The sequence below is a fragment of the Chaetodon auriga genome, chromosome 14 (genome assembly GCF_051107435.1).
Source record: "Chaetodon auriga isolate fChaAug3 chromosome 14, fChaAug3.hap1, whole genome shotgun sequence".
Classification (NCBI taxonomy): Eukaryota; Metazoa; Chordata; class Actinopteri; order Chaetodontiformes; family Chaetodontidae; genus Chaetodon; species Chaetodon auriga.
The window spans coordinates 25363805-25388964 of record NC_135087.1 but is presented as its reverse complement, the minus strand read 5'-3'; the positions used below and the strand labels follow the sequence as shown (position 1 = coordinate 25388964).

At 42.3% G+C, this 25160-nt stretch overlaps 1 pseudogene; it reads right to left on the bottom strand.

Moving 5' to 3' along the window:
• Positions 1-562: 562 nt before the first annotated feature.
• On the bottom strand, positions 563-24807 carry LOC143331959 (uncharacterized; annotated as a pseudogene).
• Positions 24808-25160: the final 353 nt, after the last annotated feature.

Genomic DNA, 25160 nt, shown 5'->3' with positions numbered 1-25160 from the left:
TCAGAATAAGGACCAGGAGAGCAGTATACCATAACAAATACAACTGGCTACACTGTTTTCCATTTTTCACGTGAAAGAGTAAGAACAAGACTTTCAAATGAGTTATAGCTGAGTTTAGGTTTAGGTTTGGGTAAAAATGTGACAACCTATTGGATGTCACGATGGGCACTGGCTCAGGGGACAAGGAAGAGACATAGTCTTTATTAAAAGGCCATTTGTAATAAAATCAAAGGATGATTAAAAGAGGATCCTCCCAGAAAGAACTTAAAAAAGGTTCATAGACCTTCCGTTAGAGGAACAGTCAATAAAAGAATAAGATAGGTAAGATAAAATAAAATACAAGAAAATAAGATAAAATAGCCCGATGAAACATAAGGTAGGACTGGTATGTTTATTTGAGGGGCGGTCCAAGGCGCAGGTAACTCGTTATACTTGAGTTTAGGTTTAGGGTTGATTAATAGGCTTGAGTCAAAAATGGCTGCAACTGTGAACGTGAGTATTAATACGGCTCAAAGGAGTAGCTTCATTTAGGCTAACATACTCTTCATGACACAGGTCTCAGTCAAACTATGGAGTCCGACGTTGTCTTTGCGTATGTACACACCACATTGTTTTTTGTGACCTGCGATTGGCATACACTGAAAAAAGTGAGACTTTGGATCAACTTAAAAAAATTACTGTAATTTGTTACACCTAAATTTATTAGTTTTTCACAAATTAAATTTATGATTTGGTAGAACACGTAAATTTTGATTTAATGTAAATAATTTTTTTATTTTAAGACAAAGCAAAAAATTTGCTTTCAAGCAAAGTAAAAACATTATTCATTAAAAGAACATAAACTATTTTTTTTACTCTTTTACAACTTATTTTTTTAATTTGGGAAAACCTAATATTTACCATTACATCCAATTATAATTTTTACTTTGGATTAAACTAATTGAATTGCTGTAATTCTGTTACATGCAATTTTTTTAATTTGGGAAAACCTAATATTTACCATTACATCCAATTATAAATTTTACTTTGGATTAAACTAATTTAATTGCTGTAATTCTGTTACACGCAATTTTTTTAAATTTTTCTCAAGTTAAATTTCTGATTCAGCCCAAAGTATTTTTTTAATCATACCATAATCAATACATTTTCTTTCGTCACAAGCCAAAGTATTACTTACTTAGATATACAATGATATTTTTTGCCTTTTAAAAACTGATATATCACCATAAACAAAATTTAATTCCGTACAATATAGGAGTACAATTTACTGAACTGATTAACTTAAGAGATAACTGAAAAAAAAAAAACAAAAACAGGAAAATTCTCTTCAAAAGACCATTTATTTTGATGACTTTGAAATAGGCATCACCTTAAACTTGCAATCAGCAGCGTTTTACACATAAAAAAACCCCCATAAAAGTATGCGTTGTACACATAAAAAAAAAACTTGTGTGTGTAAATGATATTAAAATTTGGTCTTTTCAACATGTTACTTTTTAAACCATATAAAACCATCAATTTACATGCACATCTTCACATGTGTAACTGGTTGTACTCTTCTTCAAAACATGAGATGCAAGGGAACAGCCATTAACTTTAGACTCAACAGTAGGGATGCTCCGATCGATCGGCCGCCGATCATTATCGGCCAATATGGACACTAAACAGGTTGATCGGTGGGCTCTCAAAGTGCCGATCAGAAAAGCCGATCGCATATAAATTTATTAATATATACATATATTTTACCCGAGACTGTTTTTTAATGCGTTAACTGCATCCGTCTCAACTGACTCCTCTCGGTTCCTTAGCGTAATGAGGAGTGAACCCTCCTGTCACTCACTCTGTCTTTGTGTGGGGAGGCGGAGCACCTGACGCACCTCAAAGTGCAGCATGAGAGCCCCGAGGAGTAGAGGGAGAGATTTGGAGGAATAAATAACAATTGGAGTTGGTTTTTAAACCGAAAGTAACAGCTGACGTGTCGGAACACTTTGGATTTGAGCCAGATGACCGCGGTGAACCACAGAACATAAATGAGCCGGTATGTCGCCATTGTTTCAAAACAGTTTATGCTAAACGCAGCAACACGACAAAAATGCACCTTCACGTCAAACACAACCACCCGCTGCAGTTTTCCCAGTTAGGAAAAGAGGCAGAGGGGCTGTCAACGTCTTCCCGACAGTCCACCATCACTGGGACGTTTATGAAGCAAACGAAATATAAACGCGACTGTGCCAAATGGTGCGCACTCACAGACGGTGTTATTTTTGATATTTACAGCATGGGACAATAAGAGGTGGAGGGACATAACAAATAAACACAGAACATATACCGGACCCCATATTTAGAGCTTGACACTGAGACTGCACACTCTGTGTGTCATTTTCTTTGGCTCTATCTCCATGAATATTTTCTGCAGTGCATCGAAAGTGTGTTTGAGCTCACCTGGATAGCTCAAGTTTAGAGCATATATGAGGCCAAACAAGAGGGCACAACCATGTGCAACTGATGGCAGTTCATTAAGCACCTCCACACCTTCAATGATGATGCCTACGTCACGTGGTGGCTGTAACGGATCCTCCTCCTCTCTGACGACAAACACAGCCATTGTGCACTGTTGAAGCTCGCTTTCAGCATCATCCTTCTCACCAACCTGACAAAAGACAAGACATTCACATTGTATAAAAAGCTACTCTGTATGTATGCACACAAGTCTGTCTCCCCTTTGTGTAGCAGGGAGTGATTTAATCATAAAGCAGAAGACCAAAAGACTTTTTCTCGCATCTGAAGCAAACTTTCAGCGGACAGTTACTCATAGTTCCTACCTGTGATTATAGATATTTTCCTTTGGAAGGGTACTCTTGTGATATGTGTTTATTGTGTTGCATCTCATTAAATTCCATACTCGTATTTCTTCAGTGATAGATAAAAATAATGATGAATGGCTTGTGTGTTCAGTCATCTGTAACTCATCTGTTAATTACTCCATGGGGAGCAGATGTGCAATTTGAGAGCACTTGTTGCTGACCAGCAGATGGCGCTTTTGGACCTTATAACTCATTTTAACTTAAAACTTTTTTGACTAATATTTGTTGATACATACTTCAGTTACGATTGTCTAAAGCTTAATAGAATAAATGCAAAACTTCTTACCAGAAACTCCTTGATGAGTTTTTGCACATCTTCCCCAAGGTAAAGGATGAGGCACTTCAGCAGACACTCTCTCCTTAGGCTTACATCAAGGCTCTAGGTAAGTGCAAACATAAATGATGAAAAATCATGCTGTTGCTGAATATGCAAACATGGAAATGCATCAATGGGAACTTAGACTTACAGTAATTGTCCAGTAATCAAACAAATGGTTTGCGCAAACGTCGAGATGCCATTGTGTTTCTTACAACATGTAATCTAACTCCACAATCAAATGTGATGACAATGATACATTAACACAATTGCTTCTATTTACAATGTTACTATTAATGTGATGTAAGGTGAGTTTTGCAGTATTACAGTAAGTACACACCTGATCAAGAACTTTCAGCACATCCCGGGTCTTCTCCCTGACAGCTCCTCCCTTGTTCCTGATGATCTCAATCAGCTTGCTGTGGTGCTTGTCCAAGGAGGCCAGGAATCGTGGTTGAAGTGGAACAGTAGTGATCCTCATGAACTCAGCATTTATCTTTATAAAATAAAACATCACATAAGTTATGACATTAGATATTGCATTAAAACTCTGTGCTGTAAGATCTTTTGTGACATTTTTGTGACTGCTTTGGCTATTTTTTTTTTCACAGGTTTCATATAATAGGAGATATAAATATAATTTAATTTACAGGCCACAACTGACCTATTGCTATTGATTGAAAAAAATTAATTACCTCATCCACTGTAAACAATGCAGGCCATCTCTCTTTCACCTCCTCCACTCCTGATTCCTTTGCCACAATTTCCTGTCTTCGCAGCGAAAAGGTCTTGTCCATTTTGTTCTTTATCACTGCACGATTGTTTCGCTTCTTCACTTCTGTCAAAAGTGACAGTCTTTCATCTTCCAAATTATCTGAGGTCTCTCCAGTTGGAATGTCAGGTATGTGGTTGGCTTCTCCTCTCCTAGGTCTCTTGACTTTTTTTGCAGGCAATGCATCCTCTGGAGCTTTGGATTTCAGCGAATTTGCAAGTAATTCAGCACACCCAATGCCCTTCAGCTGAGTACGGTAGTTGCCGATTTTTGTCTTCAGCCTCTGTTTCCATCCGTAGCAACCATTGTATGAACCGGGTTCCCAAAGGCATGGATGCTTCTTGATTAGCGCTTGAGCTACATCACTAAAGTCAGCATCTGTTGGGTACGGTTTGTACTTGTAAATCTCTTCGGCTACCTTTCTCAGAATGTCTGATATTGTCTTAGGACTTGGAGTCAATGGTGTCTTGGAGGAGATATACACTGCATTTCCCTTCTCTAACTGGAGCTCAGTGTCATAGGAGAATATTGGGATGGGAAACTCCCTTGGCCACATCTGGGTTCTTGTAGAGACAGAGCTTGAGGGTGAGGACAGGATCTCTGTGTCATCAGTTTCAGTGGACACCAGATCATCACAGACAGGGATGGTTTGGTCATCATCAGTTAGTGGAATGACCTTGATAGTTGCAAAATCTTCAAGTTCAGCAGTAGATGTCAAGTTCACTAGTGCATCTCCAAAGTCTCTGTCTTGGTACTGCAGTCTAACATTGCAATTTAATCCACACACTTTCCTCACTTGATTGATGAGTTCCTCGACTGTTTCTGGAATACCACCAGGCAGAATTAGCTTCCTGGTGTCATCAGGATTCAAGATAATCCTCATCTTAGCTGGCCTTTTCTCCATTGTGTCAATCCACCCAAAAGTATCTAGTAAAAACAAGAATAAAAAATAGTATTAGTTGTTGTAGTACATAATTGGCCACAACACAGATCTAATTTACAATTCTGTTGAAAATAACGGGACATTCTTGGAAAATGTATTTTTTCTGAAAATTAAAACAGACTGATAAAACAAAAGCTACTTTTAAAGAATTCTACTTTTCCAAACTTACACCCATTCATATACAACCTTATGCATGTATGTATCTCTTCAGAGAGATGATGCGCCTTCCGCCAACCATGTAAGGAGCCAGAGGGTAGGGATCAGTCAGTTCTTGCACCCCAACAAGCTGTAGTTGTTTACTGGCAGATATGACAAGGTCATAAGCTCGATAATGCTCCAGGTACCAGGCATCCAATTTTTTGATGATGCAAAGTAGTGTCTCTTGTAGCACAATCATATGAACTGTAACCCTTTTCACCATCGGCTCGTGAAATGTGAAACCCTTTACTTAACACTAAATAAAGAATTAAAGCTCCTCAAACTCAAATTTATACTTATATGGTGAAAGAGACATCTCAGTGTAAATTAACTGTCTAGGGTAAATTATGACTCTCACTGTCTTGATAGTAATGTAAATAGAAATACATAAAACACCATAAACACGAGGCAAAAACACACAAACACTGAATCTCAGTTTAGAGAACGTATTGACAATATTTTAATACAAATGCCAACCTTTTAATATGAAAAATGAAAAATAAAATAAAATACCCGGGGTTTCTTTAATAAATTGTCTTAGTTTCTGAGTGCACTCTTTGTTTGATTTAGCAAGCTTGCTTTTGGATCGTTGGCGCGCATTAAAAGTTGGAGCTCAGGCAGACAACAGTACCTCCGTGTGGGGAAATGGAAACGGCTCCTACCGCAGGGAAATCCTCCTCTGGTCTCTCGTCTGCAGCAGCAGCAGCAGCAATGAGCAGCAGTATCCACAACCTCTCCAACCAGAGGGAAAAGTCGGTCCTCGGCCTTCAGCACACACAGCCACGACATCCACTGAAGCTCCTCAGCTCAGGCAGCCTCCTCCGACGTCCGTGCGGGGAAAAGAATGCGACAGCGTCTCTCCCACGATGGCGGCGGCGGCTAAGCTAACTCAGCTAGCTTAATTTGCAGCAGAAAACAGACACGCTCGGTCGGCAATTCACAGTCCGTAACTCTGTAATTTAAGAGCGTGTCAGCTGGCAAACCGTTAACAGTCTAACTGAACAAAAAAATAAAAAAAAGTATAAACACGGGGTAGTCTGTCTCCTCACTCTCTTGTCTCTCTCCATGCGCTACGCCATTGTCCTCCAGCTTCTTCTCGTCGCTTTTCTTTCTGCGCACTTTTCTCCTACTTCCTCTCACACCCAGGTGAACCGGAAATGAAACTTTATGGATCATTACTACAAAATACAACTTTTAACATTTTTAAAGTATCGAACCAGCAATGAAATACATTTTTAAAGGCACATATTTTAACTGTAAATTAAATATATTTTAACCTCTTATTTATCATGTGAATTTGAATGTAACCATGACAACTGAATAGTAATCAGGCATTTCATCAATACTTGAAAATATCCACACATTTAAATGATAGGAAAACAATATCTAAATAGAACTGATATTTATCAGGTTATTACACTCTCCCCCCACCAATGTAAGGCATGCCCTCATGACTTGGTAGTTTTCAAAACATAAACAACCATGGCACAATTTGGTAAGTGAGTGTTAAACAAGAATAACTGATATGATTAGGCTACCACTGGGACACCTATATACTTGTAAAAACAAGAAACATATCTCACTGCAGGGGCTGCTATGACACTGGGTTGCCCTGGGGCATCATATGTTAACTTTAAGGGGGGTCTTCTGACTTTCTGAGTTCGTCTAGTCATAGTGTCAGTGTCAGTCTCTGTGTCTCTTTGTGACAAGGGAGTCTCCACGTCCAGTGTTTCATCTCTCTGAGTCTTTTCTTGGGTCTCACTTGTCTCTTGTAACTCAATGTTCCCTGTTGTCTTTCCAGACTCAGGTCCATTTCCTCCTTTGTCCATTCCTTGTTCCTCCACACAGTCCTGTGTCACTCCTTGCTCAACTGCTTCTTGTTGTCCAACTTGATCATCGAAAACAACATCCAGATCCAGACTGAATGGTTCCGACATTTCATCATCTGTCTTACACTTGAGAGGGTCAACAGATAGTTCATACCACATTCCATATTCCTCATCCTCTGAGTCTGTGTACTCATTTCCAGCAGCATCATCTGGTCTGATCTCTCCTCTTCCAGATTCCTCATCTGTTGTCACCTGTTGTGTCTTTTCCTTTCCTGACTGTTCTCTATGTTGCCTCTTTTTCCTCCGTCGAAGGACTCTCCTACTAGGTGTAGGGTCTACATCAGGGACTTGATCGGGGGAGACCTTTTGTACGAGTGGCAGGAGATGGTTTCGATGGAGGATTTTGATGGGTCCATTTCCATCTTCTGGTCTCAACCGGAACACTGGCAAGTTTGGCATTTGACTTTCCACAACATACGGGTTTGAGGCCCAGCGGTCTGCCAGCTTATGCTTTCCTTGTAATCCTAGGTTCCATAACAAGACTCTGTCTCCTGGCAATAGCTGTGAGAAACGGATTTTCTTGTCATATCTCCTCTTGTTGCCATCATTTTGCTTGGTAGCAAGGGACTCTGCAAGTTCGTAAGCAGCTTTTAACTCCTTTCTCATGTCAGCAACATACTTGAGATAAGTTTTCTGCTGTGTGCCATCACTGGATGTTCCAAAACATAGATCCACAGGCAATCTGGCTTCACGCCCAAACATCAGGAAATATGGTGAAAACCCAGTGGCTTCATTTGGAGTACAATTATAGGCGTGGACGAGGTGTGAAATGTATTGACTCCACTTTTTCTTCTTGTTTGGCTCCAAGGTCCCTAACATGTCTAACAATGTCCTGTTAAACCTTTCAGGCTGAGGGTCCCCTTGAGGATGATAGGGTGTCGTTCTTGATTTCTCAACCCCAAGTGTGCTCAGTACTTCATGGATAAGGCGACTCTCGAAGTCTCTCCCTTGATCACTGTGCATTCTCTTTGGCAGTCCATAGTGAATGAAATACTTCTCAAGTAACACTTTTGCCACTGTAGAGGCCTTTTGGTCCCTCGTTGGAAAAGCTTGAGCGTAGCGGGTGTAGTGATCGGTAATGACCAGAACATTTTCTGTGTTGCTCGAATCTGGTTCAATAGACAGAAAGTCCATACACACAAGGTCCAGTGGGCCATTACTTTGCAAATGAGACAGAGGAGCAACTTTCTTTGGAAGGGTCTTCCTCTTTATGCACCGCACACAGGATTTGCAGTACTCTTCAACATCTGACTTCATCCGAGGCCAGTAGAAACGATCTTTGATCAGGCCATAGGTCTTGTCAAGGCCCAGGTGACCTGAATCATCATGCAGTGATTTCATTACCATGTTCCTGTACTTTTCTGGCAGGACTAGCTGAAAACGGCTGGATTTGCCAGGCGGACTTGTGACTCGGTACATGACTCCTTGTTTCATGTTTAACCGATCCCACTCTCTCAAAAGCAGGGGACAGATTCGATGTTTTGTCTTGTCAACTTGGGTTACATCTCCTTGGCTCAGGGCTGACCACACTTGACTGATGCCAGGATCCTCTTGCTGAGCAGTTGACAGCTCAACTGGACTCAGGACAGGCATTTCCTTGACACACAGGGTAGTCAGATTGCAGTAGGCTTGTGGGATAGCCTGCATAGAGAGCCCCAAGTGGTCAATCACTCTTCCTGAGAATGAGTTCCTCTTTGTAGTCACCACAGACATCTGGCACATAGCTTTCACACCTGTGGCAGGTATGTCTGTCCATTCTTGCTTTTGAGTTGGTGTCGGATGTGGACGGCGAGAGAGAGCATCCGCATCAATGTTTTGAACACCCGATCTGTACTTGAGACTGAAATCGTAGGTAGACAATGCAGCAAGCCAGCGGTGACCTGTTGCATCCAGCTTGGCAGATGTCAACACATATGTCAGTGGGTTGTTGTCTGTCCTCACCTCAAACTTTGTCCCATACAAGTAGTCATGCAGCTTATCAACGACTGCCCACTTCAGTGCCAGGAATTCCAATTTATGTGCAGGGTAGTATCTCTCAGATGGGGTAAGGCTGCGACTGATGAAAGCAACTGGTCTTAACCCTTCACCTTGGTCTTGGTACAACATGCCACCTAGTCCTTCTTGACTAGCGTCCACATGTAGCACATAGGGTAGCTGTGGGTTTGCAAAAGCCAGCACAGGAACTTGAGTAAGCCTCCGCTTCAGCTCTTTGAAGGCTTGTTCGCATTTTTCATCCCACCTACAACCAAAGGGCTCAGATGGATTTAGGTAGGTGTCACCCTGTTTCATTTTGGATTTCTTGGCAGCTGGTGGATAGCCGGACAACAGCTGGTTGAGGGGGTGGGCTACTTTGGAGTAATCCTTCACAAAGCGTCTGTAGTATCCACAGAACCCAAGGAACAACCGCAGAGCAGTCACAGTGCTTGGTCTGGGCCATGTGGTTACAGCTTCAGTCTTTCCTGGATCTGTTGATACACCATCTTGAGATATGATGTGCCCAACATAAGTCACTGACGGTTGACAAAACTGGCATTTATCCAGTGACAGCTTGAGACCTTCGTCTTTGAGGCGGTCGAGCACCTTTAACAACCTGGTCTCATGCTCTTCAAGCGTCGCTCCAAACACAATGAGATCATCGAGATAGACCAAGACCTCAAGCAAGTTCATATCTCCAACAGTTTGTTCCATTATTCGCTGAAAAGTTGCAGGAGCTCCTGTCACTCCTTGTGGCATTCGTTCAAATTGATAGAAGCCAGCAGGACAGATAAAAGCTTTCTTCTCTTTGTCACTTTCGTTCATAGGCACTTGATAGTAACCACTGCGGAGGTCCAGAACACTAAACCATTTGCTTCCACTGAGACAAGCCAGAGCATCTTCGATTCTTGGCACTGTGTATTGGTCAGGTACAGTGCGGCGGTTTAGAGTCCTGAAGTCCACACACATCCTTATTTTTCCGGTTTTCTTTCTCACCACCACAATTGGCGAGGCATAAGGACTACGTGACTCAGTGATGATCCCTACATCTTTCAGTTGTGACAGATGCTGTCTCAGTGCCTCCACATCTGCAGGCGCCAGCCGGCGAGACCTCTCTCGAAATGGTTTGTCATCAGTGGTTTTGATAGTGTGCTGTGTGCTTTTACTGCATCCTACATCAAACTCATGAGTAGAGAAAACCTCACTGCGTTCCATCATTTTTCCGACCAATCTTTTCTTCCATTCCTCAGGGACAGGTGAGTCTCCAAAGTTAAAAGAGGAAGGGGTCACTTTTTCAGCTGACTTAGTGTCGGCCTCTTCCTTTGCAGGAGATGATGACACAACGTCGACTGGGAACAAGTGGGCAATTGGCATCCCTCTAGTCAAGGTGATTTCTCGGGAAGACACATTTCTGACTAGCACAGTAATTCTCTTAGACATCACAACAATAGAAGCTTGCAACTCTGGTCTTACCAGGAGCTGTTCTGGAAACCTTGGTTCCTCTGCAGGTTCCTCAGGTGAGTCCACGAGAATGGCTTGAGTGCTTGGCATTCCTCGGAACTTTGGCACACCAGTCACTCTGGCTATTCCTCCAGGCCGCAAGGTGACAGGTTTGTTTTGAGTGAACCACACAGTTCCTCTTTTGTGACTGTCGTCATCAGGTGGGAGTTCTGAAAGCTCATTGAAAACTTGTTTGAATACTGGATGCATGTGCAGGGTGCTCACAAAGTTTTCTCCTCCTTTTTCTTTGCAGCATTTGAGCAGTCGTCTCACAGTTGGTGTGTTTGTGCCAACAATGATGGAAGCTTCACCTCTCACAACTGGGTCGGGACAAACCAACACAAGGGCATAAATGGTCTCAGCCACTCCTACATCAGCTTCCAAAAACTCCAGCTTAAGTGACAGATAGCCATCGTAAGGGTAATCAGCAGGACTGAGACCCCATATCTCTAAGACGCTGATAGGTGTCAATGGCAAATGTGTCAAATATCTGTCGTAGAAGGATCTGTACAGTAGAGTCACCTGAGATCCAGAGTCGAGTATGGCTTTAGAATAGATGCCTTCAATTTGCACTGATACAACAGAGCTGGGGCCCACTAAGCCTTCTGGTATAGTGTCATCCACTTTTTCATCTGGGTTGATGCACCTGGTGGAACGTGTTTCAACCACCGGGAAGCCAGGCCGTTCCTTTACTGGTTCCCGCGGTAGTTTCCCGATTTCTTTGTCAGTTTGATGAGGCGCTTGTTGACTTTTTGTAGGTTTTCTTCACCTTCACAGTCTCTTTTAAAGTGTCCATCCTCCCCACATCTATAACAAAATATTCCAGATCTATCCCCTTCATTGCCAGATCTTTGTGGGGTTGCATTTTTTTTGTATTTTGTCTTGGCAGGGATTTCAGATTGTGGTCTTTGGGTGTGACTGCGTTGCAACTGTAGCAGCTTTGAGATTGAGCATTTCAGCTTTCATGACACTGATGTCTTTTTTCAACTGCTCCACTTCAGGACTGACTTTGGTTTCAGGAGCAGACTTGGAAACTGAAGTGACAGACTGTGACATCACTGTGCTCTTAGCATCATTTCTGCTCTGAAGCATATCCTCTTCTTCCCTCACCTCCTTCAACAACTCATTGAAAGTGGGAGGATCTCGCAGCTTGTGTGTCATGCGGATGCGAAGTGCGATCATGTCTTGTTGCAATGCACCTCTCACAACTTGCTCAATGCGCAGCTGGTTCATGTCAGACAGTTCCACTCCTCCTTTCCGGAAAACACAGTGTAACAGTTTATCTAGCCTCAACAGGTAGGTAGACAACTTTTCACCTTCATTTTGATATGTGTGTCTGAACTTGACGAGGAGATCAGCTGGACTCTCAGTTGTTCCAAATGCTGTTTCCAAAGCTTGCATATAGTCATATGAAGTTGCATCAGGGCTCTGTGCTCTTAGAAATCTCACTATGTCAGCAGCGGGACCTTTAAGGCATTCCACTATTCTTTGTTTCTTCACATTGTCACTGCACTGCCACTCTTCCAACAAGTTCATTGTCTGCTCTGCCCATGCGTCATACTCTTCCTCCCCACTAGGAGTGGGTTTTACTCCAGAGAACAGGCGGAGCTTTCGGTAACTGTAAGTATCAGCAGGCACTGTGTTACATTTATCCACTAGGGAGCTGATGGCATTTATCAGTGCAGTGTTCATATCAAGGGATGAAGGGCTGAGTAGGCCTTTAACATCAGTGATAGTCTTCCCTTCATTTTCCAGAAACGACATCAGTTTAGCTTCAAACTCTTGACTTTCTACAGGAGCTGTGAGCACATGAGCAGGCCAAGGCCGGGCCTCTCCAGGAAGTTCAACAAAGTCAGGTACGGTTTGCTTAGTCAGGTCAGTGGATGTCTTAATCAGGACAAACTGTGTTTTGGAAGCTATGTCAAAACAGCGGTCAGCTATCTCAGCTTTCCCAAATGCCTTAACCTGACTCAAAGCTTGAAGCAGAATATCGTCTGGGACATCAGAGCTAACATCACTCAAAATTACTGCATTTTCACAAGCTAGCTGCTTCCTTTTACACCAAGCCTCAATCTCTGTAGCATCCATTTTCTCAGCTCAAGACAGAAAAAAAATTCTGTAAATGCAATTACTTTATCAGTGCACTCAATATTGCAAAATGTTAGCAATACAGCTCAATATAGACTCAGGTGTGGAAAAAAAGTTATCAATTTTTCAAAACATCATCCCGGACGAGCCCCCAAAAATGTAACCCTTTTCACCATCGGCTCGTGAAATGTGAAACCCTTTACTTAACACTAAATAAAGAAGTAAAGCTCCTCAAACTCAAATTTGTACTTATATGGTGAAAGAGACATCTCAGTGTAAATTAACTGTCTAGGGTAAATTATGACTCTCACTGTCTTGATAGTAATGTAAATAGAAATACATAAAACACCATAAACACGAGGCAAAAACACACAAACACTGAATCTCAGTTTAGAGAACGTATTGACAATATTTTAATACAAATGCCAACCTTTTAATATGAAAAATAAAAAATAAAATAAAATACCTGGGGTTTCTTTAATAAATTGTCTTAGTTTCTGAGTGCACTCTTTGTTTAAGTTTGATTTAGCAAGCTTGCTTTTGGATCGTTGGCGCGCATTAAAAGTTGGAGCTCAGGCAGACAACAGTACCTCCGTGTGGGGAAATGGAAACGGCTCCTACCGCAGGGAAATCCTCCTCTGGTCTCTCGTCTGCAGCAGCAGCAGCAGCAATGAGCAGCAGTATCCACAACCTCTCCAACCAGAGGGAAAAGCCGGTCCTCGGCCTTCAGCACACACAGCCACGACATCCGCTGAAGCTCCTCAGCTCAGGCAGCCTCCTCCGACGTCCGTGCGGGGAAAAGAATGCGACAGCGTCTCTCCCACGATGGCGGCGGCGGCTAAGCTAACTCAGCTAGCTTAATTTGCAGCAGAAAACAGACACGCTCGGTCGGCAATTCACAGTCCGTAACTCTGTAATTTAAGAGCGTGTCGGCTGGCAAACCGTTAACAGTCTAACTGAACAAAAAAATTAAAAAAAAGTATAAACACGGGGTAGTCTGTCTCCTCACTCTCTTGTCTCTCTCCATGCGCTACGCCATTGTCCTCCTGCTTCTTCTCGTCGCTTTTCTTTCTGCGCACTTTTCTCCTACTTCCTCTCACACCCAGGTGAACCGGAAATGAAACTTTATGGATCATTACTACAAAATACAACTTTTAACATTTTTAAAGTATCGAACCAGCAATGAAATACATTTTTAAAGGCACATATTTTAACTGTAAATTAAATATATTTTAACCTCTTATTCATCATGTGAATTTGAATGTAACCATGACAACTGAATAGTAATCAGGCATTTCATCAATACTTGAAAATATCCACACATTTAAATGATAGGAAAACAATATCTAAATAGAACTGATATTTATCAGGTTATTACAGAACTATTTCACAAAACTCTGGAAGTCCAGCCAGAGACCCATGGGCTACCACCATTCCAGTCCTGTAGTTATAGCCGTTGTAGGATACATTTTTTGCAAGGTTCACAGTGTCCATATGTGGGTGTTTCTCTTTGACTGCTAGTGCAATATCCTGATTGATAACATCAAGGGAAAGTGAAATGTCAGTAACCTCCAAAGATGGTTTAGCAAATTCAGACATGTGCAGATTATATGCAGTCTGAAATTGGTGCCTCTGGGCTAATGAACACAATACATTTTTATAACAGTTCGTATGACCAATTACTCTTTTGAAAAAGCTATGTTTGGCTTCATATCTCATAGTCCATAGTGCTACAAGGAGGCCAAACTGGCGTATCAACTGGGGATAGTGCTCAAGAAAATGCAGTTTGGGCCGTATTCTTTTGTGGGGGAAAACCTCTTGTAATTGAAAGTTCTTAAAAGGGTGAAATAAGAGTCCGAAATAACGTTTTGAAAAGTTTACTGACTTCTTGCAGCTTCAAGAAAATGTACAAACACGGTGGAAAAACAGTGATAAAAAAAGAAGGTAGCTTGTTTTCAGTACGTTACGTGCAAGTCTTCTTTTTCTCTCTAGCTAGCAGCGGCACACCCGCGGCACACACTAAAGTCAACAACATAGCGCCTAGGCACTTCCTGGAAAAACTCCTTCAAAATAAAAGCGTCTTATATTCCTTCCAAAACAAACTCAAATAGTCCATATATCAAATACTTTAACATGCAGTAAGCAAATAATAGTTCTTCAATACATTTTTAACTGTAGCAACAGTGCAATCTTCTTTTAACTATTAAATACTATTAAGAACTTCCTTTTAATAAACATGAAATGAAATAAATCCCAACATTCTCCCGCCCCATGAACAATGTTCATCACTACTAATCTATGCCTGAATAAGGTTAGGTTATTTCCAAAGGATAGATCAGTTGCACAGGTCTTCTCAATAGTGTCCCTGTAGGGGTACGGACTGTGCATGAGCGTGTCAGTCCATCTCGCCCTGGAAACAGTTCTTGAATTCTGCCTGTTTTCCAGGTTTGTCGGGGTATCTTATCCTCTCCAATCAGCACGACGTCTCCCACTTTGAGCTCAGTGGGTTTGGGTGTGTCACACTTATGTGCTGATTTCAGATCCAGTAGATAGTCTTTACGCCAGCGCGTCCAGAATGTGTTTAATAGTCTCTGGCGGTACCTCCATCTGCGTCCCATGTTTTCTCTGCTGAGATTGGCTGACTGAATCTCCGGAATCATAGTTTTTGGTGGCAGGGAAGTCAGTCTTTTCCCAACTAGGAAATGAGCGGGTGTCAGGGGGGTGGGCTCATCTGCATCGTTGTGTACATATGAGAGTGGCCTAGAATTCAGCACAGCCTCCACTTCTGTGAGGGTGGTGGTTAACTCCTCGAAGTTCAATGAGGCCTTTCCTAGGACTGTTCTTAGGCATGTCTTCACTGACCTCACGAGTCTTTCCCAAAAGCCGCCCCACCAAGCAGCTCTCTCAGCAATAAACTTCCATGAAATGCCCTTTTCGGTAAAGAATGCAGTGAGCTCGGGTTCTTTGAATGACTTCCATAGCTCCTTTAGATCTTGGTCTGCTCTTTTAAAAGTCCTGGCATTGTCAGAATAAATGACTTTACATAGCCCACGTCTTGCAATGCATCTCTTCAAGGCTAAGAGAAAGTTCTCTGTGGACATGTCAGATACGAGCTCTAAATGCACTGCCCGAGTGACAGCGCATGTGAACAGTGCTACGTATGCCTTCTTTGTCTGGCTGTCTGACTTGACATACAGCGGGCCTGCAAAATCAATGCCCATGACCTCAAATGGTGGGGACTCTGTAGTCCTGTCTTTTGGTAAGGGGGCAGTAACTTGCTGAGCTGGTTTCACTTTTAGTCTCTTACAGATGTGACAGCGTGCCACAATCTGCTTTACCAGCTGTCTGCTTCTCAATATCCAGTAGCTCTCCCTTATCTGCACTAGAGTATCCCTGACCCCAGAATGCATCACCTTTTCATGGTAGTTTCGAATTAAGAGCTCAGTGTATCTGTGTTTTGGGGGGAGCACCCAAGGGTGCTGTTCTCTGAAACTGAACTCTGACTGTTGCAGCCTTCCTCCGACACTGATAAGGCTGTTCTCATCAAGGAATGGTTTCACGTCTTTGATTTTAGAATCTTTGTCAAGTTCTTGTCCTGATTTCAGCTGTCTCAATTCTTGGCTGAAACCTTGCTCTTGTGTCACCTTTACCCAGTACATTTCAGCTGCAGTGAGCTCCTCTGCAGTTAGCTCTCCATGGGTCCTTTGGCTTGAGCGAGCATTGTTCACAAACCTCTTCACCCATGCAGTTATTCTGAACACTGTTCTCAGTCTGCTGTACTTGTCAAGGTCCAACAGTGGTTCAGCTGGGTCAGTGCTAGTAAACTGTACGGCTACTGCGAACTTAGTCCTAAGCTCAGCATTTGCGTCCTCAGTAATACAGTCCTCCTCAGGCTCAGTTGTGTCTGTTGGTTCAGCTGACAGTGAAGCAGCAGGGCCATTCCACCACAGCTCACTCTGGATGAGATTGTCAACGCTCTGGCCTCTGGTGGGTAGATCAGCAGGGTTATTTTTGCCATTGATGTGTGACCATGATTCTGGGTTTGTCAGATTTTGGATTTCAGTCACTCTATTTTCCACAAAGGGCTTCCATTTGTGTGCTGAGCTGCGTATCCAGTGCAAGGTGATCATGGAGTCTGTCCACATCTTGAGCTGATTCTTTTCCATCTTCAGGGATTTCAGCAGATTGTTTCCCAACCTGGCTCCGACCAGCGCTCCCATCAGCTCTAAACGTGGTAAAGTCAGTTTCTTTAGAGGGGCAACTCTCGACTTTGATGCAACAAAGCTTTTCACAATTTCCCCGTCTTGGTTCTTTCCTTGCATGTATGCAACAGCACCGAACGCCTTCTCACTAGCATCACAGTATACATGTAGTTCCAGTGACTGCATGTTTGGTTGGATTTCAATGTGGCACCACCTGGGAATCGCCACAAGGTGGAGCAGTGGCAGTTCTGAGCACCACTGGTTCCATTCTTTTGCCAGGTCTGGTGGTAACTGGTCATCCCAACCAATTCCTCTCTCCCACAGTTGTTGGAAAAGGTGCTTCACTCTAATGGTGAACGGAGTGAGGAACCCAATAGGGTCAAAAATACGAGCTGAGGTTTGCAGCACACTTCTCTTTGTGTTTTGCTTGTCCTTCAAAAGGTCTAACAGTCCATTTAAGTCAAACACAAAGTGATCTTCCTCTGGTTTCCATACTAGGCCTAGCACCTTGAGTACATTCCCACAAGTGACAGGTTCTATAGCTTGTTCGAATCCATTCTCTGCCCATTTCGATTTGAGATCTGGTGAGTTTGTGGCCCATTTGCGCAGGTTCATTCCAGCAACAGACAGAATGTTCTTAGCTCCTGTTGTGACTGAATAGGCCTCCTCCACGTCACATGAGCTCGAGATCAGATCATCTACATACAAGGACTCTCTCAGTGCCTTCACTGCTTTTGGTTGGGCTGCCTCATACTGTTGGATGTGTTTCCTAATGGTTGCAGCTAGGAGGAAAGGGCTTGGTGAAACTCCAAATACCACTCTACTCATTCTCATGATGCGCAGCTCGTTGTCACAGTCCTTGGTGGGGGGTCCATGTAGCCACACGAACCTAACTGAATCCTTGTCTTTGTCTGCTAGGGCTATTTGCAAGAAAGCCTTGGTGATGTCTGCAGTGAAAGCTATCTTGTGCAGTCTGAATTTGATTAGCACATCTAACAGATCAGGGTTTAGGTTTGGCCCAGTTAACAGACAGTCATTTAGTGAGGGGCTTCCAGCCTCGTGTGATGAGGCATCAAACACTACTCTCAGCTTGGTCGTCGCTTTCTCCTCCCGGAGTACAGCATGATGAGGTAGGTAATATTTCACAGTCTCTGTTGATTCTACTGCTGAATCATTCTCTGGGACATCCTCACATATTCCCTGCTGTAGGTAATCCTCAATCACATTGTTGTACCTTGTGTACAGAGTGGCATCAGCGCTCAGCTTCCTCTTCAGGCTCTCAAATCTTTTCTTTGCAACTCTGAAGTTGTCTGGTAGATGTGGGCTGTCATGTCGCCATGGTAATTCAACTTGGTAGCGACCATCATTGAATGTTACAGTCTGCTCAAAGCTCTGAAGAGCCTCTGTATCTTCTTGTTTCTCAGCCTTGTCATTCACAATGCCCAGTGATTCTATTTCCCAAAAAGCATGCAACTGTTTTGAGATCTGAGTGTCCTCATCCAGGCTGATGTGCATGCAGGTTGTGTCTGTTACACTAGACATTGGGACTGGCCCTTGTACAGTCCATCCAAATGTGCTTTCTAAGGCCACTAGTGACTCTGTTAGTCTTTCCACCTTGCCCGTCATTACCTTCCAGTAAAAGTCAGCTCCAATCAAGACCAACAGCTCGGTGTCCTCAGCACCTTCTTGCTGGAAATCTGCCAGCTGCAGACCTCTCCTCTTGAGTTCTCCTCTGATGTGCTCTCCAGGCACTTTCATTACAGCAGTGCACACTTGTGGGGTCTCAACTGCTGCAATTTCAATACTTTGCTGTGTATTCCACACATTCTCTAGCACTATTTTGACAATGTTGCGCTTGGTTGTCATGGGGCCAGCAGATCCAAAGGTATGGAGGTTCAATGTCTCTTGCTTTAATACTGGCAGTTTCAGTGTCTTCACCAAGTCCTCGTGTATGAAGCTTCTTTGACTGCCTCTAATAGGCAACGCACTATTTTTCTGCCTGCTGGGCCTTCTGTCCAGGCCTTAACTGTCTGAAGTAGCACTGCGTTGGGTTCATTTGGTTTTGGTTTCATTGTGCTAGACACAGAAGAGACCACAGCATCTGTACTGTTGCTGTTAGCAGTGTCTGGCTGCACTTCTTTTGGATCACAGACTGACTGGTGGTGTCTGCGACCACACAAGGCACATGAGACACCTTTGACTTTACAGTATTTAGCTATATGTTTGGGGCCTAGGCACACATAGCATCTTCCCATTTTTTTCAATTTTTCCTTTCGAGCAGTCACTGTGGTGTCTGAGCAGTTCTCTGGTTTGTGACTGGGACTGTCACAATACACACAGGTCTGGGGGGCATTACTGGCTGTGTGCAATGCAGCTGCTGAGGGAACAGTTTTGGATTTATACCCATTGGATGACACTTGTTTTGTGAATGTTCTGTTACTTTGGGAATTGTCCTTTTGGGAGCTGCCTGACCTGGTCAGTTGTAGTGCTCTTTCTCTACTTTGCACTTCGTTTTGCAGGAATTTGATTAGCTCAGGCACTTTCCATTCACCATCAGTGTCCAATGTGCGTGTGTAGTCTAAAGCCAGGTCATCTGGTATCAACTGCAGTAAAACAGGGCATAGCAGGGTGCCGTATGTGTCACTGTGAACACCTAGGGACTCTAGGCTGCGAATCTGTATTTCACATTCATCATAGAGAAATCTCAGTGCTGCTGTATCTGATGATCTTTTCACAGGTGTCAAGGTTAGCAGTTTTGACATGTGTGCACTGACCACAATGTCCTTTCTTCCAAACCTGTTCTTAAGCAAGTCAATTGCATTATCATAGTTACTGTCTGTCAATGTGAGACCCGCTACCGCTTTTGCTGCTGCTCCTGTTAGGTAGGATTTCAGATAAGTGAATTTTTCCTTCTTACACAGCGCATCATTTGAATGGATAGCAGTGTCATATTGACTCCAGAATTCTTGCCACTGGCTTATTTCTCCATTAAATTTTTCAATCACTAACCTGGGCAGTTTAACAGTCTGTCTTGCCAGGGAGCTTGAACTTCCCGCACTAGTGCGCCTACTCACAGACTCCTCCCATGCGCCAGGGCTCTTCTGGATCAGTATACTTGCACGTGTTTTCCACGTAATAATGCGGTCCTGATATTCCTGTTGGGACTCCATTTCATGGTCTAAATCCTCCGTTGGCGTCTTCTGTTCAATGCCTTTGTCCAGCTCCATTAATTGTCCCTCCTTGGTCGTTAATAAAGACAGCATTTCACGCAGTGAATCATAATCCTTTTCGTATTCCTCCTTGTTTGCTTCTTCTTCCATACGAGCAAATAGCTTTGATACTCCAGCACGCACTACTCCTCTCTTTTTCTTCATACGTTCCATGTCGTCGGACATTTCAGCCGTTAACTTCCAACTTCAGAACATCAACAAAGTCACTTCCCGGGTTTCGGCACCAAAATGTAATTGAAAGTTCTTAAAAGGGTGAAATAAGAGTCCGAAATAACGTTTTGAAAAGTTTACTGACTTCTTGCAGCTTCAAGAAAATGTACAAACACGGTGGAAAAACAGTGATAAAAAAAGAAGGTAGCTTGTTTTCAGTACGTTACGTGCAAGTCTTCTTTTTCTCTCTAGCTAGCAGCGGCACACCCGCGGCACACACTAAAGTCAACAACATAGCGCCTAGGCACTTCCTGGAAAAACTCCTTCAAAATAAAAGCGTCTTATATTCCTTCCAAAACAAACTCAAATAGTCCATATATCAAGTACTTTAACATGCAGTAAGCAAATAATAGTTCTTCAATACATTTTTAACTGTAGCAACAGTGCAATCTTCTTTTAACTATTAAATACTATTAAGAACTTCCTTTTAATAAACATGAAATGAAATAAATCCCAACACCTCTTGGAATACTGCCCTGTGTTCAGATATCTTGAAGTCCAGATAAGAAATGGAGTCCTCAGTATGAAGAGGTGCAACACAAAGTTCTACTATGTCCTTCAAATCACACAGGACCTGCCATGCTGGTTCGTTTGAAGGAACTCTGGCTCCAATCAAGAGAGGAAGAAATCTCAACAGGCTCCAATTCTCATGTGCGTTCCCTCCAATCGTTCTTTTTGTAGCATAGGTGAGGGGCACAAGATGGGGCCGGTTTGTTTTATCACTCCACTTGAATGGAAATGTTGCTATTGCTTCATTCAAAATTGCTAATGTAAAATATTTTTTGGAAATTAGCACAGTAAGACAAAGAGCAATCTCAACAGGAATAATTCCTTCAAACAGATCGTGAGCTATATCTGGGGGAAAACTCTCTGTCACACTGAAATATGGCAGATTTTCTGACAGAACACACTTCGCTTTTACACCAAAATGACAATCCAATGAGTTTTCCTCAATAGCTTTAAGATGAGAAGTATGAATTTCCTTGCTTCTTAAACAAAATGCTCCAGACCTGACCTCTGTTGTTTGAATGTCTACATTTTCTGCTGTACAGAACCTGCAAACATATTTACCTGAAAAATTTTCCACACACCCTGCCAAACTGTGTGCCCCGAGATTGTCTGCCACTACACAGTGAACAAACCCTTTCACAGTTTTCCCCAACTTGGCAATAAACAGTCCTTCTTGTTGTAAGGTAATGAGATCATCTATTAATGGCTTCAGTACCCTCTCAAAACCATAGCACTTAACATCGTCACTATGAATAAGTGCAGCTAAATATATATTAGACAGTGATGAGTGAAAACTAGCAGGTAAGTTCCCCAATGTCCAATATACCCCACAGATTTTGTGTTTTTTTTTTCGAAGTACCTAGGGGGTTGCAGATTTCAAAGTCATCAATGTATAATATAAGTGAAATAGCACACTCTTTTGACAACTGCAAATTTTCTTTATACTTACTACCATCATAAAAGCATCTATACTGAATTTTATCAGACTGAATTTGATGGGGAGATTTCAAATTGATTGATAAATCTAAAAAATGCTAGCTCTTGCACAATAATCTCATCTACTTGATAATTTTCATTCTGTAAGTGCTGAGATATGGTTTGATGGACAAGGGGTACAGAAGTAGTGCCAAGTAAATAGTTAAACTCTTGTAAAAGTTCATCAACAGCAACACTGGAGACAAGATAGATATGTTCAAGCTTCAGTAAGAGTGAAGCAACTTTGAGCTCTGCATTATGTGCCAAATCATCTGCATTATGTGCCAAATCATTTACATCAAAACTTGAATCACCCAGGTCCTCTCCATTTACATCTGAGGGCTCAATATCAATCTGGACACTGTCATGGCTTTCGACTGAAAGACCTCCGCTTGACCCCTGTTTCACAAGTATTTCAGGCTTTAAGTCACTTACTGTGTAATTCTTATGATTTCTGCTTCTGTGAGTTTGAAATGAACCATAAATATTTGTTCTGTACGAACAACCCTTAAACACACAATCAACTGTTTCACTGTTTTTCAGATGCTGAGCTATATGTTGAAAATAGTCTGTTAAAGTTGAATGTTCACTGATGTGGCATAAGAGACATTTAAATGTGGTCAAGTCAGTTTCAGTTTGTGATGATGACTGATGAGATCTTGACAAGTGGGTCAAAAGTGCCTTCCAAGTTTTGCAGGTACATGGGCAGTTTAAATGGATGCATGGGTAGGAGTGGTGGCGTCCATAATGTCTGTGCTCAAGCTTGTAATGTTTAAGAAGCTCAGATCTTTGTGAGACACAGGCGCCACAGTCTTTGCATTTCCACATTCATTGGAAGACTAGAAAAGAAAAAGAAGACCCACCTTACCCATTTAACACTTAATAAAATTGATACAATGCCACATGGTAGATGGTTCATTTGAACTTAATCTAACGAAGTAGTAGTTTAGTAGTTTGTTATCAAGTTACTTGTTCAGAACGAAAGCAACACCCCTAAAAGCTATTAGTTATTTGTTTCATTATATTAATTCAGAGTATTTTAAAACTTGTATTGAAATCTTATGAATTAATCACACCATCCTGAAAATCTGCAGACACCACTATAGCTAATTCAACAGCTGGCGTAAGTGCATGAACAGTGTATGAGACACAAAAAACTATGATTTATTTCTTGCTACAATAGCTGCAATCAATCTTTTAACATTTTACTTCCATTTTAACATTATTTAAAACTGTATGAAATTGTTTTCCTTTTTTATTGTTATTGTCTGATGAAACTGAAGTTATTTCTGTTTGCAATTAGTGAAATATAACAAATAAAAAAATGTCAATGACACTTAAACATTAATTAAAATAATTTCCACAGTTGTTCATTTACAGACTTACCAACTGCAATCTTTTCAGGAGCAAACCTGTAACAGAAATGAAAGATTTCACATTTAGTTTTTTATTGGGACAGTTAGTATTGCATTGCAGACTACAATTTATTAGACCTTAGGCATTCTGGTATTGTACTATACTGGATTATACAGGCAGATGAGAGAATGGAATTATATTCTGTGGATCCTTTGATACTGGGTCACACTGAATGAATAAAATATTGTCTGCAATTTATTTACTCTGCACACTATTTTATTATTTATATATTTATTTATGGGGGGGCTAACTGCTCATCAGCCAATCATGTAACAAATAGTCCCACATGTGCTCCCTGCCTAGCATTCAAACAGCCAATCATATCCCTGAATGCTCCCTGACAAGCAAACAGCCAATCATCTCACAGCTGTGAAATTCGGTTGTAGCACCAAGCCATGTGTGTTTGTTTACCAATGATGGCAATCAATTAAGAAGCGCCGAACACAACAGTAAACTTACAATGAACTCCCTCACAAAATCACACTCTTTCTCCGCTCCCCCCCACCCCCCAGCCCCTCCTGCTGGAGCTACCTGCGTTCACACACCTACAGACCTATTGGACTTTATTCAAGCCTTATCACAATCATTTACGCATATTCTTTCATAACGCGACTTCACAATAATATTAACAACAACATTAACTTCGCACTTGTTAAACACAGGCAACTAGAACAAACGTTTAGTTGTTGCTAATGTTTCTGCAACCGACCTCGTTAAGCTAGCATTTGCGTAGTGCACAAAATTCACAGCCAGTCTTTAAGATAATGTCAGTTGTTCACTCTGCCACTGACCATAAATGTACACAGAAAGCGTGTGTTGCACTAAAATAGCACAGTTTTGAATTCTTACCTTTTTTTAACGAGTTTCCACACAGGACAGAGTTCACTCTTGCCGTCTGCACTTGATGCGAGGAAACAACAATGGCGGACTTCGACGGTCGAAAAGAGAGGCCTGATGTGACGTCACATGGTCACGTGACAGGAAAACGTTTGGTTTGAAGTGAAAATACCATTTGAGCAGAAGTGTTTTTTTTTTTATTTTGTCCACAGGTAGTGACATTTGCTTTGAAGCAAACGGAAAATATCAGTTTTAAACATGAAGCCATAATTTTTCATTAGACCAATTTAAAAATACACTTTAAAGGAATGACACAGTAGTTTCACTTTTTTCAGTGTAACTGTGTGTCATTACCACTGATGTGAATAACAATCTTACTGTTTTTACACTTATCCTTAGCCAGCAGTTTCAAATTTGATTTGACATCACCCAATCTGCCCCCCGGCAGTCATTTGACTATGGTCGCTGGTGTCGTGTACTTTACGTTTCTCAAAATGGACCTGCCAATAATCAGAGTTGGTTTCTGTCATGGTCGTTGAGTGGGGAGAACCTGTTAGAAATATGAAGTGGTCAGGGGTGAACCGTTGGCTTCAGCTTGTGACTACTTCCTTTGAACAGTCACCCAGCCTACCTGGTTTCCCAGCTGCTCGGGAGATGTCGAGGGATGGCTAGCCGGAGCTGCACTTGGTTGGTCAGCACCAGCTATGGGGGCCTGGCTAACTACAGCTAATGGATTGGTGTACATGGTGCGGAGCTGCGCTTCCAACTCACCAAATAAACTACATTTATTAATTGTACCAGTATCACGAAAGGAGGTAGAGGAGTAGCTAAACATCTGACACACCAAGCGGGAGAGAGCTGGAGAGGGAGAGAGAGAAGCCATTGCTAACTGCTAGGCTAAACTGGTGTAACTAGCAGAGCAGACAAGCGTGTAGACGAGTAAAATTAGTGGTCGCTAAAAATACAGACTTTTGGGTGCTTGAGCGGAACTAATTGTGGTAGGACGGCATGGTCCGTCTCCACTTGTGGGTTTTAAACATAGTAACTCAGTAGGAATGGCTGTGTGGGCTTGTTCATTTGCTCCCCCACCCATCAGATGTCACTAGGCTGGGTGCAATTCCACCTTGATTATGGGGCGGGGCTGTGCCCAGCTTTATCTGCGGGAGGGCTATGCGCCTCAGATGTGCGTTTTTCTCTGTTGCTGGAGCTGGACTGTACATGGGAGCATTGTTTGGC